An 8,022-nucleotide genomic window follows, 5' to 3' on the forward strand; every position below is an offset into this window, starting at 1 on the left:
TAGAAAATGCCATGCTATAATTCAAAATTTATAGTAAGTAGATTATTTAAAACAACATATTTAAAAAATAATTATCACTTGCCACATTGAAAAGTGATTCTCAAGTTTTTACTGCTTTTGGAACCAGAATACTTACAGCTATTATCCCATACCTGTCCTACCATTATATGTAGCATGTATTAGGCATATATATCTTGTTTCTTAATTTCACAGGTTCAAATATAGAATCTGTGCCCTATGAGCTGCACTTAGTATTTATTGACTGAACTCTTATCTTTACCTTATACATGTGTTAATGAATTTGATAAGACCATGGACTTTAACTGATGAGATGAGATGATGAAATTTAACTTTAGATGGGACTATTGATGATGCTGTTATGAGAGGAGATTTTTAGTAAACTTGGGAGAGGGTATTTTTCAGTTTGGAAGGAAGTGAATCCTTGGGGACCAGAGAATGAATGGTGATAAGCAACATTCTCTGATGAATCTCAAGATCTCTTCTCCTTACGTGCATACCAGATTTCAACCTCTTTCCTTAAGTTTGAACAGTACTCCTGAACATGATGAAATACCATTCTTGCAATTCTTGCATTGCATACTTTTCTTTTCAAGGCATAGTTAAAGCAAGGTGGGATCAAGAAGCAGAGGGAAATGGGTGAAGAGAGTTCAGAAAGAGTAACTGTTATTGTTTAGATATGGTGTCCCCCAAAAGCTCACACATGAGATAATGTGAGAAGGTTTAAAGGAGAAATGATTGAGTCATGGCCTTAATCTAATTAGTGAATTGACTCCTGATTGGATTAACTGAGTGGTAACTGGAGGCAAGTGGGGTGTGACTGGAGAAAGGTGTTCACTGGGAGCATGACTATGGGGTATATATTTGTATCTGATGAGTGGAATCTCTCTCTCTCTCTCTCTCTCTCTCTCTCTCTCTCTCTCTCTCTCTCTCTCTCTCTCTCTCTCTCTGTGCTTTCTGATCACCATGTGAGCTGCTTCCCTTTGCTACATTCTTCTGCCATGTTGATCCTGCCTCACCTGGAGCCCTGAGGAATAGAGTGGGCTATCTATGGATGGAGACCTCTGAAATCACGAGCCCTTAAATAAACTTTTCCTCCTTTAAAATTATTCTTGTTGGGTCCCTTCAGTCATAGCAGCAATAAAAACTGACTAAAACAACAACCGTCCACAACAACCATCCATGTCTCTTCTAGACATGCCCCACCCATGTGCAATCACCACCAAGTCAGCCCATTCAAACTAGGATGAACTGACTAGATATACTTCTCAAAATTTAATTATTTCACTTCTGAATCTAACAGAACCATAACATGGGATTGTTCTGCCATGAAGTTAGGATGATGTGATGTGAAGGACTTGTTTCATTGCTACATCTTAAAGAAACAAGACAGTTAAGAATTTGAACAACTTCAGAGTTGAGATCAAATTGCAGAAAGGCCTTTTTGCCTACAATAGGCAGTCTGAGTTTGGAGGAAATGAAAATTCAAATTAGTTGACTTTAGTATAGAAGCAAATGCAAATCGCACTTTATTCCTAGTGATCAAAATGATGTTTTGATTGATAGTTTGGGATCAAGATTTTTCTGGGTAGTGATGACCATTAAACCCCTTAAAACTTCCACATATCACTGCTCCTCTCAACTCTAGCTTTCCGATTTCTTTCTGCTTTCCATTTTATTTGTGATACAAATAAAAAAGCAAATCAAAAAATAAATTAAGAATCCTTCAAATGATAATTATGTCTGAAAATAAAGATGTATAATTTATCTATAGAGAGAATATTTTCATATATATGTTCCCTTAATGGTCTGAAACTTCAATGAATCAGAAAAGAACAATTAGGGAGAACGACATCTCTATGATCAAGTAAACATACAGCGGGTCCTCTCTTCCTCGCCTGGTAGAGGTGTACATGGGCAGTGATCACAGATGGTGGAGGAACAGAAAAGAGAGAGCCATTTGGTTCCAGAAAATCTCCTGAAAGAGAAGGCTTATCAGGCCCTCAAAGCTACCCAGGCCAAGCAGGCACTTTTGGCAGAGAAGGAGAGGAAAGGAAAAGAATTCGGATTTAAGCGACTGGAATCATTTCTACATGATTCCTGGCAGCCGGAACGTGACAAAGTGGGCCTCAGATGAATAGAAGTGAAACCTCATGCTTTGGAAATGCCTGATTGTTAAGGCACTATTCCCAAGTTCCCAAATAATTCTATAGGTCTTTTCAAAATGAAGACAAAATCTTTATTGCCAGCCAGGCCTAGAGTGCAGAGAACCAAGCAGTTCTGCAACCCTCAGCCTTGACTTAGGGTAGTAGGTACAGGCTTATAAGACTTAAAACCACAAAGGGGAGCAGGCAGGAGAAGCAATCATAATTATAAGATGCATTTCATAAAGTGGAAAAGTACCAGGCTACAAAAAAGTCACATTCTCAGAAGTTACATTTTCAAAAGGGCCGAACATACCTTCTCAGAAAAAGAATCTTGCATTAGTTCCATAGTTCAAGGATATTGTGTTTAGGGTGCAAGTGGGTCGGGGTGGAGGTATTAGCCTTCTTTTCCAGTGGGCTTAGGTGGAAGGGGGCCAGTTTCACATAGGGTGAGTTGTCCTTAATAAAATGGGGTAAGTCTGAATTGATTTTGAAATCAGCCCATAACATTAATAAGCACTTCTTGACCTTTGTTGTATACATCCAAAGGATTGATGGGGTGAGTTTACTGGTACAGAGGACCATTGCAAGACTTTGTCTGAAGAAATTATTTAGTGGTGTCTTTGTTAAAGTTAACCCGAAAGTCAAAAAATGCTGTGGATAGTAGAACTTTATGTGACCTGGGGATTTCCAAATCTGAAGACTGCCAGGGGAACTCAACCTGAAATGTGGACAAGCAAAGGTCAAGAATAAGACCATTCCCCTGACAGACAATAGTGACTGAGGAACAACTAGGGAGATTTGATATATCATTTACCCAGAAGACCTCATTCATGAAATTGCCTTTCCGGGTAAGTATCTCCAGGAAATCTCTAGGTTCTTGTGCCCTTTCCACCTTCCTCGAGGAGATGGGTTCGCCTGGCTGTCGGGGTGAACACAACAATCAGCTCATCTACCAGCAGAACAAACCCAGAGTATCTGAAAGCAGTGTGTTGGGAGTACATGTTTTTGTAATGGAATTGTTATCAAGTATCTTCAGAGAATATTATTTTCTTCCTTAAGTAACTGGAAAGAAGGGACTGGGGAAGAGACAGTAGGTTATGATCATGGCGGGCACCTCTCATCACAGCTCAGTTCTAGAGGAAATTCCATTATTTTCCACACTGACCACTTCTGTCTCTGAAATCAATGCTACCAATGAAGGTCTTGCTTTGCCACATCTTCCATCCTGGGATTTAATGTTGGTGAATGAATAACCCAAACATGTATACAGGCTCCCTAAGACTCTTACAGCAATGGACCAAATCCAGGAGCATACTTAAATCTAGGGGTCCCAAGAGCCATGTTTTGAAAAGACATGAAATACTTAGGAAGGAAAGCACAAAAGCCAAGTGCTCATTTGTCTGTGTTGTGAGTCCATGATCCACCTTTTGAGTGACTCTCATACTTGCCTTGGCTCTAAGTGTATCTGGGGGCTTTTCTATCCTGTCTTGCAACAGACTTAACTTCCTTTCACTGGCTCAGAATTTGAGAAAGGAAGAACCCTTCACCCTGAACATATATATATGCTCAAAATTTTACTTGGAATTTCAGGGTATTCATTGACCCTTCTCATTCAGGACCTATACATCTTCTCTGAGAAAGTCCTGTTCTTACTAGCATTTGGTCAGCCAGGCTGTGGTCTTGCTAGTCTTTCATTCCATGCCCTATAGAAGATCAAAGTTTACCAAGTCAGTAGAGTTTCTACTAAGAACATACTGACAGGCCAGGTGTGGTGGTACATATCTGTAATATCAACAGATCAGGAGGTTGAGGCAGGAGGATTGCAAATTCGAGCCTCAGCAATTTAGCAAGATCCTGTTTCAAAATTTTAAAAAAAGTGTGTATGGGGGTAGCTCAGTGGCAAAGTACCCCTGGGTTCAATCCCCAGTGCCAAAAAAAAAAAAAAAAAAAAAGAATATAGTGATGAATTGTTTACTTTCTACACCATTTATAACTGCATTGCTGACTATTTCTCCCCACCACTGGCCCCAGGATTCAGGTTGACATTTCTAGGTTTCTTTGATCAGTTTTATCTTTAAAATCCAGATTAGGAAGAAGGGAACTATTTTATTTTATTGGCATGTTGGCATGGATTAAATTAGCACTATTTGATTTTTTTTTTTTTTTTAGGACCCAGGCAGCAACACAGTTGGATTTTTCTTTTCTTTTCTTTTTTTTCTTTTTCACATTCTGGACTTCAGAAGTATTGTCTTTCATCTTTCTGGTAATGACATAGATCAACAACAAGGCTTCTAGGGATGTTAATCCTGAAAAAAGTGGCTACTATTTGTTTTCATGAGTGCCTACCCATAAAATGGTACTTCCCTCTATTCCCTCTCAGTTGCTTCAGTTTACCGTCTAAGCAGTTGGTGAGAAATTGTCAGAATTCAATTAAATGGAAAACATGCTTAACCACTATGTTTCTTGGTCCTTAGGGGTCTGCTCGATTGTAGCTTTGACTCCTGAGACTCTCAAATATAACTATGAAAATTGAGTGAGAGGTATAAGAATGCCTTAAAATGTGCCAGGTTATGAGATAAATAATTAGGTTTAGTTCCAGAGTTTAACCTGCCAGAAACAAATGTTATAAATGTGTTACTTTCTTATTGGAGAGCATTATGAAATCAGACTATTTTAAAATGATGTATCACAAAGTCATGGAAAAACAGTTGTAGGTTGGTAAGCCTTAGGTTTATATCCCAGATCTCTTACTAAATAAAGGAACAAGGCCCGGCTGTAGTTCAGTGATAGGGTGCTTGCCTCATATGCACGAGGCCCTGGGTTCAGTCCCCTACACAGCAAAAAATGGAACTGACATCCTCTAGCTTGCTTGCCACACAAGGTTATTAAAATGATAGTTTTAAATTTATAATCCTACATAAATAAATTGATTATCATATAAAAAAAGAAAAGAACAATTAGGGATCAATCTTGGGGTTGGTGAGTTCTATTTGGTTGCTTTACAATAGAAGAATACATTAATACTTGATTCTGTTTGCCTCCATATTTGTAGGACAAGTGGCATTTTGCGAGTTTTTGTTATAAGATTTGTTAACTTAAGACATTTTCATTTGAATAACTGAAATAATAATTTTAAGTAACCATGTAATAATAGAATGTTATTTTGGTTATATTTAGCATCATTTTATGCAAATCAAGTTTTGTGTATTATATACACAGGATGTGAATATATAGACAATAATTTATGTTCTCTCTGCACTGAGACCTTTCTTCCTAAGCAATGATACTTTACAATGTTTCTTACGAAAGGGTAGAAACATGCAAAATAAAGTTTGATAAACTGAGGTGAAAGGTTAGCTACTCAACTAAATGGACAAACTGATCTAACAATGAAATGTTCATATAGCCTGAAAAACAGGATTAAAAAAAAAGTGTTAATTTTTAATGATTTCTGACTATAACTTTTATGAGAACTTGTCAAGTCATGATTTCTGACTTTGTCACTGTAATGCTTATGGCACCTTAAGATAATTGTCTTCTTTTAAGAGCTATCATGTAAAAGAATATACAGAGAATGTAGTAGTTTGGGTCTCTTATCTCAGTGCATTTATATTTATTACTATCTGTGCTTTCCAGCTTTCCTGGAATGCACCTGGACCACACTTTGAAGACTTCTTTGCTGGGAGTCTGGGCCATCTTACTAAGTTCCAGCCAATGGGAATGTGTGCCAGAATAACAGATGTTCTTTCTGTCTCCTCCAGACAAATGACTCACAAATATTTCCACATGTTTTTCCTGTCTGCAGAGGAAAAAAGGAGAGAGAGAGAGAGAGAGAGATAGTGAGAGAGAGAGAGAGAGAGAGAAATGGCAGATCTCAAAAACTGAAGCCGTAAGACTAAGGAAGAATTACTACCTAAATTCTAAAGGTTGTAAGGCTGCCTGTGGAATGTACAATGAATTCTCATGACAGTCAGGAATAAACTTGTGTTAAGTAGCTTTTTTATCTGTGTTGTATGTTGCAAGTACTTTGTTCTAACACAACTATTTTTGGGGGAGTATTGGCATGAAAACAGATTAAAAATATGTCCTTGGCTTAATGTTAAGGTGACAAGCAGAAGGCAAAAGTGGAGTAATACAGCATGAGAGTAAAACAGCATTAAATATATCAGAATTAACCAGCATATTTAAGAAAATATTACATTGTGATTACCAGATCATGAAATTGAAGGAAGGTACAAAACAGTAGGTAATTTAAAGAAACTTTGATTCTTACATTTAACCATCATGAAGTACACATCATATTCATAATTCAGAGGAATAGATTTCATGCAGAAAAATGAATATATTGTGATTGTTGGAGAGTGAAGCTTTTATTCGGTGTATCACCAATAATAACAAACACAACTTTTATGTATGTATGCATCTTGCAACAGAGTATATATGAAAACAAACAAAAATATGCACTGTGTCATTCTGTCAGTGTATATACACACACACATATACACATATACATAGTCATGTGCACAAAATGTACACACACATACTCATAATAAAGATTATTTATATTGATATATTTATGAATGCATATAAATACATATCAACATATATATTAATTACATATCGGTATAATATATAAAAATTATAGCATTTAATGTTGTATTAAAGAAGTTTAGGCTATTCTAACATGCACACCCCCCCCCACACACACACATGCTGCAAATACATTTCTTCATGTGTAGTTAAAATACTGAGCACAGTGTTCAGACACATTTTCCTTGTACAATCAGAGCCTCTCCTCTAATTACTGAGACTACAGCACTACAACTGGACTGTTGGAAAGCAGATGACAGAAAGAGGAGGATAGGTTCAAGGTTATCACAGCTTTGTATAGAAAAGCACTCCATTGCCTATAAATATTTGCAGATATCTATGGTGATAGGAAGAATTTAGAGGGAGTATTCACCTTTGTGTATTTATTATCAGGCTGACATATTTTTATAATTTCTGCTCCAGTAAAATACCTCCCTATTTCATGTAATTTTCAAAATAAATCAAAGCTGGAAGCTGAAAAAGCTTATTTCTCTCCACCAGAATGATATGAGATCAAAGTCTTCAGGTCTTGAAGTCTTCCAGAACTGGAAGCTGAAGAATCCAATCTCCACTTCAGTTTACTCTCTGAGAAATAAAATCTAAATGCACCAAAGACATAGCATCTTCATCATCTGTAAGCATTTAAATACCGGGTTAGGTACAATCCCTCTTCACTCATATATAAGTAAAATGTAACAAGGAAACAACATGCCCTTATGACACATTTCTGCATCACTCAGAGAAAAACCAAAATTCAACAGTATGACTCTACTAAGCAGAATGGAATTTCAGGGGGCATTCACATTCTTGCTCTCAGTAGACCATGTGAACTTTCTGAGCTAGAACAAGGTGCTAAATGTGTAAAATAGGCTAACTGACTGACTTAAAAATAAAATTATGTGAATTTAAAAATCAAAGTATTGAGACTCAAAGTGCTATAATGTGATTAAATTCCATATATAAAGCAATTAATGACAAAAATACATCATGAAAATTATAATCCATGCTAGGGAATATAAACTTCTCCTCAGAAGTAAAGAACAAATAAATAAATGGTAAAATAAAAAAGAAAAAAGAAAAATAGATGACATTTTAAAGATATAAAATGTGAGTTAACATTTTGTTTAAAATAAAATCCATAACAAATACTGTGTTAAGAAAATAAAACTAAACATCACCATGGCATCCACAATTCAGTATGTATCTGGATTTTCAGAGAAACTTAAACTAGAGATAGGTCTCAAGATTTGGATAGAAGATCTAGACA

At 36.5% G+C, this 8,022-nt stretch overlaps 1 pseudogene across 1 annotated transcript; it reads left to right on the plus strand.

Annotated features, from left to right (window-relative positions):
• Nucleotides 1-1,948: 1,948 nt before the first annotated feature.
• LOC306660290 (ribosomal protein uL30-like) lies at nucleotides 1,949-3,096 on the plus strand (annotated as a pseudogene). The gene is made up of 2 exons: nucleotides 1,949-2,192; nucleotides 2,663-3,096. The product of its transcript is annotated as a ribosomal protein uL30-like (transcript).
• Nucleotides 3,097-8,022: the final 4,926 nt, after the last annotated feature.

The sequence above is a fragment of the Sciurus vulgaris genome (genome assembly GCF_902686455.1).
Source record: "Sciurus vulgaris genome assembly, chromosome: 4".
In the NCBI taxonomy this organism is placed as follows: Eukaryota; Metazoa; Chordata; class Mammalia; order Rodentia; family Sciuridae; genus Sciurus; species Sciurus vulgaris.